Raw genomic sequence first — 12,156 nt, 5'->3', positions numbered from 1 at the left:
AAGAAAATATGTTTGTTTGGATTTTTTTAACATGTGAGACCAGAACTACGAGGATTAAAAAAAAAAAAACAAAGTTAACTCTTTCCTTAGACCATATACAAAAATTAAAAATGGCTCATAAGTATAAATGTGTCAAAATTAAATATGCCAGTGGCACCTAGGTGGCTCCCTTGGTTAAGCATCTAACTCTTGATTTCAGCAGGGGTATAATCTCACAGGTTCATGAGTTTGAGCCCCACATCGGCCCCACGCTGAGAGTGTGAAGCATGCTTGGGGTTCTCTCTCCCTCTCTCTCTCTCTCTGCTCCTCCTCCTCCCCTCTTTCAAAACAAATAAACTTAAAAAAATTTTAATTAGAAATACCAAACTGTCAAATTACAATATTAAAACATTTAGAAGAAAACATAGGAGAGTACACCCGCGGTCCTGCGCATGTCTCTTGCTTCAACAGTGTTTGGACGGAACAGACCCAGGGACGTCCCTTCTACCGGCCTCCGACCACCTTCCAACCTTTGTTTCCATTTGCAACCTTCGGGGCCATCTTCTTGCCCACCCTCTGCCTCCGGAACCAGCCAACACCCGATTTTGAACTTAGCTCCTCGTTACCGATCAACCCAGTTCCAAGATTCGTCAGAATTATTCCACCGAGGTGGAGGCCGCCGTCAACCTCCGGGTCGACATGCATCTGCAGGCCTCCTACACCTACCTCTCCCTGGCCTTCTAGTTCGACCGTGACCACGTGGTCTGGAAGGCCTGGACCACTTCTCCAGTGAGGTGTCTGAGGAGAAGTGGGAGGGCCCTGAGCGTCTCTTGAAGACTCAAAACCAGCTCGGCGGCCGCGCCCTCTTCCGGGAAGTGCAGACACTGTCCCAAGATGAGTGGGGTAAAACCCTGGACGCCATGGAAGCTGCCCTGCTTCTGGAGAAGAAGCTGAAGCAGGCCCTTTTGGATCTGCATGCCCTGGGTTCTGCCCGCGCAGACCCCCATCTCTGTGACTTCCTGGAGAATCACTTTCCAGATGAGGAAGCAAAACTCATCAAGAAGATGGGCGGCCACCTGACTCATCTCCGCAGGCTGTCCGGCCCCCACGCTGGGCTGGGCGAGTATCTCTTCGAAAGGCTCACCCTCAAGCACGACTAGAAGCCTCTGGAGCCCAGCAGCTTTTGAGAGGGTCCTTCTGGCATCCCCCAGGTGCCAGGGCTTGTGCCTGAGTCTCTCCTTGCAGCCACTAGGCTGCTTTTTAACCACCTGAAGCCCTCGCCCAAGCTGTGGACCAAATGAAAACAATAAAGCTTTTTAGCAGCAAAAAAAAAAAAGGGGGGGGGGGGGGAGAAAACGTAGAACTTCTGACCTTGGGGTAGACAAAGTTTTTTTTTTGTTTTTTGTTGTTGTTGTTTTTAAGTAAACTCTACCCTCCATGTGGGGCTCAAACTCATAACCCTGAGATCAAAAATCATAGACTCTACCAAATGAACCAGCCAGGCACCCCAAAGATTTCCTATATAAGATACAAAAGACAATAACCATAAAAGAATAAAAACATAATTGGGCTTAATTGAAATTAAGAACTTTTATTAGAAATATCAGTGAGTAAAGAGGCAAGTTACAAACTACAATAATTATCTATCCATCCGACAAAGGGGTTATAATCAGAACATATAAAGAGTCCAAACAAATAAAAAAAAAAGACCAAAAAACCCCACAACAGTTTAAAGAATGGGGAAAGATTTGAACAAGTACCACACAAAAGAGAATATCCAGGTAGCTAATAAGCATATGAAAATATGGTCAGCATCATTATTCATCAGAAGAATGTACATTAGGGGTGCCTGGGTGGCTCAGTTTGTTGAGCTAGTAACTTGGTTTAGGCTCAGGTCATAATCTCAGTGTCATCAGATCAAGCCCCATGGTGGGCTTGGAACTGGGCATGGAACCTGCTTGAGATTCTCTCTCTCCTCTCCCTCTGCCTCTCTCTCCCACTTGCACGCTCGCACTCTCTCTCTCTAAAATATATATAAATAAATAAATAAATAAATAAATAAATAAATAAATGGAAATTAAAAACACAAGATACTATTATATATTCATTGGGAAATCTAAGATGTAAAAGCATAAAAACACTGAATATCGGGAAGGATGGGGAGAAGGTGGAAGTCTCATACAACTGCTGGTGGGAGTGTAACTTTAGAAAACTATTAAGCGGTATCTATTAAAGCTACTCTATGACTCAGCAATTCTTTAGGTTTACGACCAAGAGAAATGAGTATATATACTCAATGGAGGGCATGTTCAAGAAAGTTCATAGCAGCTTTATTTATTACAGTAAAAAACTAGAACAATTCAAATGTCCATCAGCAGGAGAATGGATTACTAATGCATAGTGTATTCATATAGTGGAATATAAAACAATAACAAAAAAGAATGAACTACTGATACAACAACAAGGATGAATCCCACAGATATGTTGAGTGAAGGAAGACATCATAAAACTGATTTCATTTATATTCAATTCAAGAACAGGCAGGGGAAATGAATTCGTGTTGATAGAAGTCAGAAGAAGGATTATTCCTGGGGTGTGTGGGTGAAGTGGCAAGACAGAGTTTTCTGAGGTGATGGAAATGTTTTATTGTATTGTATTGTATTGTATTGTATTGTATTGTATTGTATTGTATTGTATTGTATTTTTGACGGAAATGTTTTATATCTTGATCTGGATGGTGGTTACTCAGCTGTATACCTATGTAAAAAGTTATTGAGCTGTGCACTTCAGATTTTTACGCTATGCTATCTAATTTTATATATATATATGTATGTATATATATGACATAATTTAAAATATACCAATATACGATACTTTAATAACAGTAAGATGAAAATTTTAAAGTTAGTCACATTTTCCCAATCAGATTGGCAAAGATCAAACAAAACAGATGGACATTTGAGGAAAAATAGTCTATTGTATACGGTCAAGGGGAATGCAAAAAGATATAGATTTTGAAAGACAATTTAGTAATATACATCTAAAAGTTAAAAAAAATTTTTTTTTAATATTTATTTTTAAGAGGGAGAGACAAAGCACAAGCAGGGGAGGAGCAGAGAGAGAAGGAGACAGAGAATCTGAAGCAGGCTCCGGGTTCTAAGCTGTCAGCACAGAGCGGGACTCCGGCGGGAGGGGGGGCTCGATCTCACAAACAGCGAGATCATGACCTGAGCTGAAGTTGCATGTTCAACTGACTGAGCCACCCAGGCACCCCTAAACATCTAAAATTTAAAATGCATACCCTCTGGAGCACCTGGGTGGCTCAATCCATTAAGCGTCCAACTCGATTTTGGCTCTGGTCATGATCTCAAGATTCATGTGCTGACAGTGTGGGATTCTCTCTCCTTCTATCTCTGCCCCTCCCCCACTTGCTCTCTGTATCATTCTCAAGATAAATAAAAATAAACTTAAAAAAAAATAAAAGACATACCCTTTAACTCAGCAATTTCACTTTTAGCCATTTGCTGTAAAGACATATTCACACAAGTACTCAAAGATAAAGGTGTGAAGATAGTCACAGAGTCATTATTTATAAAAGAAAAAGATTGGAGGAAAACAAAAGACATGTCCATTCATAAGAGTTAGATAAGTTTTTTAAATTCATGAAATGTCTTATACCCATCAAAAAGTTTGAGGAATATCTACATATCTTGACCTACTAGAAAGGAGACTACCAAGTGGATAAACAAAACAGGAAAACTCAGGCTTCTAGTCTCCATTCTACCACATATCCAGTCATTACTACACTGATTATCTCAGTTTCTTTATTTGTAGAATGGAGTTAATAATATTGTTCTTCCTTGTCCATCTCACAAGTGAGGATCAGATGTAAGAAGCCCTTTGAAAACAGAAAGCATTATAACTGTTTGAAGTGTTTTTCCTGAAAAACACTCTTCTATTAACCCAAACTTTGTGTTTATCTTAATTCACCACCAGTCTAGATTTCTTTTCCCTATCATGCACCTAAACCAGTGTTTCTCAAAATGTGGGCAGCAGACAAATCTCCATCAAAATGGATGTGGAGAAGTTACCAAGAAAACTGAGCCCCGTCCCAAATCTACCAAAATTTTGGAACTACTGAGTTAGGTAGAAGTAAGCATTAAGTAAACCTTTCCCTGTTCATTGAGAAGAGTCTAGGCTAAATCCCATTAATGGTGGCAGGACATCAGGCTTAGCTTAGATCTGTCTTGGCTTCTGGTTGGCTCTCACTGCAGAAATCAAATGGGCTGGGTGGGAACGTAGTACAAATGGTGCCCCCGTTTACTCAGTCCCAACAGGAGCCAAAGAACATTCAATGACAAGAACAATGTGATTGCCACTTTGTGGACAAACATGAACCCAGTTTAGCTTGAAGGACGGTAGCTGTTGGAAAACACCATCTCCTGGGCAACTGCTTTGGTTACTGTCCCCAATTAACTTAGCAGAGTCTCAAAAATAGAAGGCAGCTTCTGTTCTGTTATATAATAAACAGTTCTTTATTTGAAATGACAATATTTACTTTTCCTATAGTGAACTCCAGCAGCCTACTAGGCAGTGGGCAAACAGCAGAAATGCCTCAAATGGAAACTGGAGAAAGCAGTTTAACTAGCACAGTTTGCTCTAACTTTCCACTTGGCCAACAAGTAATTAGAAGATCCCCTCCATGTTTCTCTGGCATTTTATCTCCTTTGTATAGAACCATGGATTCCATGTGACTTTGTTAACACCATTCATATTTTTCTTGTTTTGGCAAGTAGTGAAACACACAAAGCAGATGTTCTCTGACACTCAAGTGTGTAAGCACAGCTGGGGTTGTCCCATCAAAAACATTTTTTTGAGGGATTCTACTTAGAGTGTCAGACCTCTTGGTCTCTTCAATGGCAAAGAGCCTGGAGTCTATGTTTCCATGGTCTCATTTTCAAATGATGTTTAAAGGAGGAAAAATAATTAATTATGATGGTTAACCTTTCCCAATATTTAATCTCCCTCTTATACGCAAGACACTGTGATTTATGTGGTTGTGCTACTTATTTACTGATTTAGATTTTTTTTAATGTTTATTTCTTTATTTTTGAGAGAGAGAGGACGAGTGGGGGGTGGGGCAGAGAAAGAGAGGGAGAGAGAGACTCCCAAGCAGACTCTGTGCTGTCAGCACAGAGCCAGACATGGGGCTCCATCTTACAAACTGTGAGATTATGACCTGATCTGAAATCAAGAGTCAGATGCTTAACTGACTGAGCCACACAGGCTCCCCCATACCTTTTTAAAAAAATGTTCATTTATTTTTGAGAGAGAGAGAGAGAGAGAGAGAGAGGCAGAGACAGTGGTGGGGGGGACAGAGAGAGTCAGGGGGACAGAGGATCTGAAGCCGGCTCTGTGCTGACAGCAGCAAGCCTGATGCAGGGCTAAAACTCATAAACCCGGATATCATGACTTAAGCCACAGGTCATGACTGATCTACCCAGGCACCGCCCCCCTCTATACCTTTCTAACTAACAAATGACCACTATTTGCAGTGTCAACAGCCACTTTTAATTTCCTCCTAAATTTTATTTTCCATTCCTTTCATCATATTATGGCAACTCTCCAGAGTGTCTTCATTTCTTGAAGATCTTAAGGGATTGGGGCCCAGTTGGGTTACACTATTCTAAAGGGGCCAGGCACACTGAGAAATGTTTTAAAAACCTTTTGGTATTCCAGGTGGCATTCAAGAGGCAATAGTGGCCCCTTGTTTTCTGCCACAGTCCTATTCACTGTTCTTTGGCCAATGAGATTTGCTTTATTTTTATGACTGGTGCTTAGAGTTCCTTCAAAGATTTTTCCCTCCTGTCTCATTTTCCTGGGCTGGGTGTCTTTTGCCTGCTAACACATTCAGCAGAAGCATCTCTTAAAGAGGACAATTTCTATCTAATTACTAGCTGGAAACATTTTAATTCCTGCAAAATTCTTCAGAAACCCAAAGATCCTCCCCACCAGTAAAACCTAATCTAAGAGTCCTCTTTTGAAATTATACAGAGAAGAGTAAATTCTACTTAGGTCAGAATTTGGAGTTTAAACTTTATTCCTGCTGATAGAACCTTCCTTTTTTAATGATCCTACCTCAGGCATAGACAATGTTTATCCTCAAAGAATAGTCCATTAATCAGTTGCATTAAAATAACCCAAGGTGCTTATTAAAATGTAAATTCCAGGGTCCCGCTTTAAAGCTAAAGAATCAGGGGTACTCAGGTGGCTCAGTTGGTTAAGTGTCCAACTCTTGATTTTTAGCTCAGGGTATGATGTCACGAACAATGGAGCCCCTGCATTGCCCTCCCCCCTCCCCTTTCAAAATAAAGAAATAAACTTAAAAAATTTTTAAATAAAAAAAAAAACCTAAAGAATCAGAAACTCTAGGGGTAGGACCTAGTAAGCTGAATGTTTACAAGTGCCTCAGGTCATTTGCTTGCCCGCTAAATTTGTGAAGCACTGGCCTTAAAATTAACTAAATCCTTAATTTTCTGGAATTTCTAATATTCTCCTAAATAAGTCAAAGAAAGAACTGTAAGCATTGAAAGCACAGGCCAGTCTTGGCATCGAATACATACTCCATTGTAACCCTGTTTATGAACACTTAATAGTTTCTCTGTGGGACAGTTAAGCTGTAGTAATTAGCTCATGGTTCTATAATCTGTATGTCTCCTCCCACATGACATTTGTACCAACTAAAACTATTGCTTACTTCTAGACAGGATGGTAGAACTACCAGACCCACGTGGACTGATGCCACTTCATGTTTCATTGTCTTTTTCATGATAGTTTAAAGATATTTATTAAATTTCTCACAAATCTTGAACCTGAATTTTAGAGTCTAACTTAAGGAGAATAATATTTTACAAGGACTCGCTAAATCCTAATCACTCTAATCATTGATCTCTTTATGGAATATTGCTTTTTAAAACTAAATTGGCAAGGAACTGAGGTTCATCGCTCTTATCTTCACCCTGTCTCGGAATTATAATTCCTGGACAAATTATACAATCTCTCTGTCATATTTTTTTTAGTAGGGATAATTACCCTTTGCAATAAGAATAATATCTCCCAAAGTTCTGTGAACATGAATGAGATCAGGCTTGTAAAATGTTAAAGTTTCTTGAGTGAGGGATCCTATAAAAAGTGGAAATTATTAGTATTCCTTTTATGGGCCTTGAATGAATTATCGACCTGTCAGTGATGAACCTGCCTCTTGAAATATTTCACTTCTTGTTTTTCAAGCTTACTGGGTGACACAGTCAGCTCTTAAATTTTCCTGGAGTATTTTTAGAAGTTTTAAAATTCAGTGGGAAAAAAAAAAGGAAAGAAAGATCCAAACAAACAGAAAAAACAGTACCTCCCTCCTAAAGACACACGCATTCCCTAAGACTATAGTGTTTTCATCTTCGTCTTGACTTTTTATTGACTCAATTGATTGAACTTAATAAACCATTTGGGCCATCAAAGCCTCAAGTGCTTTGGGTTAGCTGAAGTATCACAAAGTCCACTAGCTTAGTAGCAGTAAACCCTAATGTATGAAAGTGATCAGAAATAAATTATTTACTTGATGTCATTCTTGGTTGTGAAGTCATTCTATTCATCTATACTTTCAGTTGCTAGTTTGCAGATTGCTCTTTTACATTTTCGCTTCTCCAAAATTAAGGATTTTTGAGAACCTAACTAGAAACAAAACTAAACTAACATCTATCTGCATATCACAATCGTTAAATTCTTTATTTTTTTTTTCTTTTTTTTTTTTTTTTTTTTTTTTTTTAAATTTTTTTTTCAACGTTTATTTATTTTTGGGACAGAGAGAGACAGAGCATGAACGGGGGAGGGGCAGAGAGAGAGGGAGACACAGAATCGGAAACAGGCTCCAGGCTCTGAGCCATCAGCCCAGAGCCTGACGCGGGGCTCGAACTCACGGACCGCGAGATCGTGACCTGGCTGAAGTCGGACGCTTAACCGACTGCGCCACCCAGGCGCCCCTCGTTAAATTCTTTATTAATGAAGAAACCTTATTTGGCTCAAGGGGATGTTTGTAGATTGTTCCAATGTTTTTCAATTGCAGAACGGGAGAAGAAATTTCTAAAAATCAAGTCTACTGTTTGAAACGATCATCATATATAGTTGTCTTCCATTTTAAAGTTTATTTTATAAGGATGAGGGGTGCCTGGCTGGCTCATTCGGTTACAGTACATGACCCTTGATCTCGGGGATCCTAAGTTCAAGCCCCACCTTGGGTGTAGAGTTAACTTTAAAAAAAAGTTTAGGGGCACCTGAGTGGCTTAGTCAGTTGAGGGTTTGACTTCAGCTAGGGTCTTGATCTCAAGGTTCCTGAGTCTGAGCCCTGCATCAGGTTCTTTGCAGTCAGGGTGGAGCCTGCTTCAGATCCTCTGTCTCCCTCTCTCTCTTCCACTCCCCACTCATGCTCTGTCTCTCTCGAAAATAAATAAACATATTTTTTTAAGTTTATTTTGGGGCGCCTTGGTGGCTCAGTCAGTTAAGTGTGGGACTCTTGATTTCGGCTCAGGTCATGATCTCACGGTTGGTGAGATTGAGCCCTGCAATGGGCTCCTTGCTGATAGCCCGGAGCCTGCATGGGATTCTCTCTCTTCCTCTTTCTGCCCTTCCCCTGCTCGCTCTCTCTCTCTCTCTCTCTCTCTCCCTCCCTCTCTCGCGCGTGCGTGTGCGCTTTCAAAAATAAATAAACATATTTAAAAAGTTTATTTCATAAGGAGAAAATACATACGTTTCATGTAAAGGAAGAAAAAAATTGAAAAAACAACCAAAATCTGGAATATGTGATAAACAGATTAAATACATTGACAGATATAAAGACAAGTAAGTGAGGAATGCATTTAATGGTGTGGTGAAGCAGCTCCTCTTGGATAGAAAGTCCATATGGAGAAAAAGTTTCAGGAACTGAGTCACTCTTGAGAAGTTCCTTGCAGAGTTACATGAAAGAAAAATATTCGTATCTACCTTGACAGTGGCACAAAGAGATCTGGGTTGAGTTCAGTGGCTTGGGCTTGGTTGACTTCACTTCTTGAACAAATTTGAGGATTAAACATTCACAAATGTTCCTAATATTTTCTGAATGAGGAAGTAAGATATTAGCACTTTTTTCCCCAGTGCTGTATGTACCATTATAGCATCTGTCAGTCAGACTCGCTTTAAGCCTTACAGAAGAATCAATACATTCTGATTTGAGAGTTTTCCCCCACATGGTAAAAATAAAATGTGAGATTTCAGTAACTGGCATGAAAAATTTTAGTAGTACCCAGGAAGTTTTCAGAAACCAGAGCTTTTACATAATATGGAAGTTTTAATGTTTTGAAGGTTCAGTAAATTATGTAGTATACAAGAGTGAAGTCTAAATTACCCACTCAGAAGAGTAACCCTATAGCTCACATGTCTGGATCCATGTATGCAGATGGACAGATACACTTCATTTCTCCTGGGAAGTTGAGTTCTAAAAGCTATCACTCAGAACAGACGGCTTTATGATTGCATAAAAAGAAAAGAGAAGATGACAGAGTTGCTATAAAAATGAAAGGCCTTTTGGAGTATTAACAGCTGAAAACATGATGACTTAAATGAAGATGTGAAACAAAAATCAGCTCAAAACTACAAATTAAAAAAAAAAAAAACTTGTGCAGAAGGTTTGAAGCATATGGACACCCACCCAGTTTGTGAGGAGGGCAATGGGAGCCCCAGACTTTAGCTTATTAAAGATGACCTTTCCCCTCTCTAAAATTTCAAAGCTGACGTTTCAAGTGCAGAGCAGACTGTGTGCCATATGTAACATGACCTCAGCTCCACTCTGCCCGAGCACTGATGCCATCACTAATGAGAGGTGAAAGGTCCTTTTCTTGCAGCTTTTTCAGAAACCCACCAACTCCTGCCTGTGAAGTATGACTCCTCCCTCTCCCTCACCATCCCCTTGATTTCAAGAGAACTGCATTTAATACACAGTCGCAAAAACACTTTTATTACCGGTCGATTTGCTTATAGCCACAGCCAAATGGCAGGATGTACAATCATATGCAGAAGAAAATATTTATTTTGACTCAGAAGGCAAAGGGATTAAGAGAACATTGTATTAACCTTGCCTTTCATCTATGTTTTAAAGGGAAATTCTCCAGAGGCATCTATTGAAGTTCTATTTTTTTTTTTTTTATAAAGACTATCAAAGACTTTTAGGAAACCAGGTGTGTGTTTATCTGAGGGGAGGAGAGAAAGGGAAGAAACTATATTGAAGGAAAAGGCAGCTTCACAAAGCTGCTTCAGAGACTGCAGAGATGTTATGTGCAGAAATCTGTTACAGACATTCCTAACAGCCAGCTCCTCCCCCCGCCCCTTTTTCTTCTGCCGCTTGGAAACAATATAGCTTTTTTCCAAGCAGGTTGTTATCATATTCATGGCATGGTCAATTTCCGTTTGCCAAGAAAATATTTAAGCTGATCAAAGAAATTAGAAAATCGACTGAATAGAAACAGACGTTCCCACAAGAGAAGCGTTTCTCAATGTGAAGAGGCAGGCGGATTGCAGCCCACCCAGTTACTCCTAGGAAATTGCTCTGTTGCCGAAGACGGAACTACAGGGCCACCTAAATTCTGCTGGAAGGGCTATGGAATGGGAGAGTCGCTACTCCCCAAGAGATTCACATGGCGGCTGGAGCTTGAGACTCTCTGGTGGCAGACGTGTAAGGAGACGTTCATTTCTGGTTATCTATGTAAAAACCAGGAGGGCCTTTTTACATCTGTTAATACAGAGAGACCTTTCGAGACAGAAGATGAGGCAGTTTGGGATCCTTTTGGTTTGCTTTGCCTAGTTTATTATGAGCACGGAAAGACAAGAACACATTGGCCTTTATAGATGACAGAGGATGTACTTTTGGAATGGAGGGATAGCAGTTTCTCCCGAATTAACAGAAATCCAGTTTTTAGATTTGTGGGTTTGGGTGGGGAATGGTTGATAGCAATTGTCTTCCGGACCCTCCGGTCTCTGAGTGTGTGTGCCCCGTCTAGTTAGTGACAGTAAAATAAGAGGGTCTTCTCTTCGTTGTTTCTGGTCAAGGCGCGGCTAAATCGCGTGAGACCACTTGCTACGGCGGCGCATTGAAATGAAGATTGGTGGGTTTTCCGGTTTCCTTCCATGGAACTCACGAAACCGAAAAAGCCAGCCCCGCTCGGAGAAAAGGGGTCCGGATTCGCTCCCCTCCCTGCTCGCGCCGGGGAAACTGGGGGCACTTCGATCGTCATTGAAGCGCGACCTACCCTACCCAACATCTCCAGTTTTCCGAGGAAGGATGGCGCTGAAGGAAGGCAACTGTGGGAAAAGCTAAAAGAACCCAAGAAGGCTCCCTTTCCTGCGTGTCCCGCTGGGGGCTACTAGGCGTTGGCAAGGCCACGGCAGGCCAGGCGGTTCCCGGGTGGTGGGCCGAGAATATGCGCTCTGCCACCCTAACCCCTCCCCGCCGCGCGCCCCTCACTCCGGCGACTCAGCCGGGCAGGTTTTCTTTTCTTTTTTTTGTTTCGGTTCCTGCCTGCCAGCCCGGTGATCCTTTGCCAGGAAGACAGCGCCCTCTCTCTCCTGCAGCCGCGCCCGCCGCCGGCCTGCACCCCATCCCTGCTCCGCTGACCTTCCCGCGCTTGCTTCTTGCCCCTGCGCTCCTCAGTCCTGTCCCCTCCTACTTCACGCCCCTACGCCTCTTGGTCCCAACAATCGCCGCGGGGAACAACCCAAGACAGCCGCGGGATCCGAGGCCTGCTCACGTCCGGGCCTGGGGATGGCCCGGCGGGAACACGCGACCTCTGGCTGCAGGACTGGGCGGAGCTGTCCCTGGCGTAGACGCAGCGCCCGAGTGTTCCCGCGTGGCCTCCGGGAGGGGTTCTTGGCGCGGGCGGCTGGACGCGAGGGAGGCCTGGCTCCCCAGGCTAGGCATTGCCTGCCAGCGGGCGGGGCTGCGAGCTCTCCTCCGCGCCCGCGCGCGGCGACTTGGAAGCGCGCGCACCTGGCAGAGTCGCTTAGCCCGGACCCCAAGACGGGCCCGCCAAAGGTGGACGTGGGCCTGCAAGCTGGGTGATGGGAGGTTGGCAAGTGAACTTGGGTAGAGGCAAGGAA

The 12,156-nt window shown here is 42.3% G+C and overlaps 1 pseudogene; it reads left to right on the top strand.

The window, feature by feature from the left end:
• The first annotated feature begins 431 nt into the window (after window positions 1–431).
• LOC109496812 lies at window positions 432–1,168 on the top strand (annotated as a pseudogene).
• Window positions 1,169–12,156: the final 10,988 nt, after the last annotated feature.

This window comes from Felis catus, chromosome B3, assembly GCF_018350175.1.
Source record: "Felis catus isolate Fca126 chromosome B3, F.catus_Fca126_mat1.0, whole genome shotgun sequence".
Lineage (NCBI taxonomy): Eukaryota > Metazoa > Chordata > Mammalia > Carnivora > Felidae > Felis > Felis catus.
This window is presented reverse-complemented; position numbering and strand designations above follow the sequence as displayed.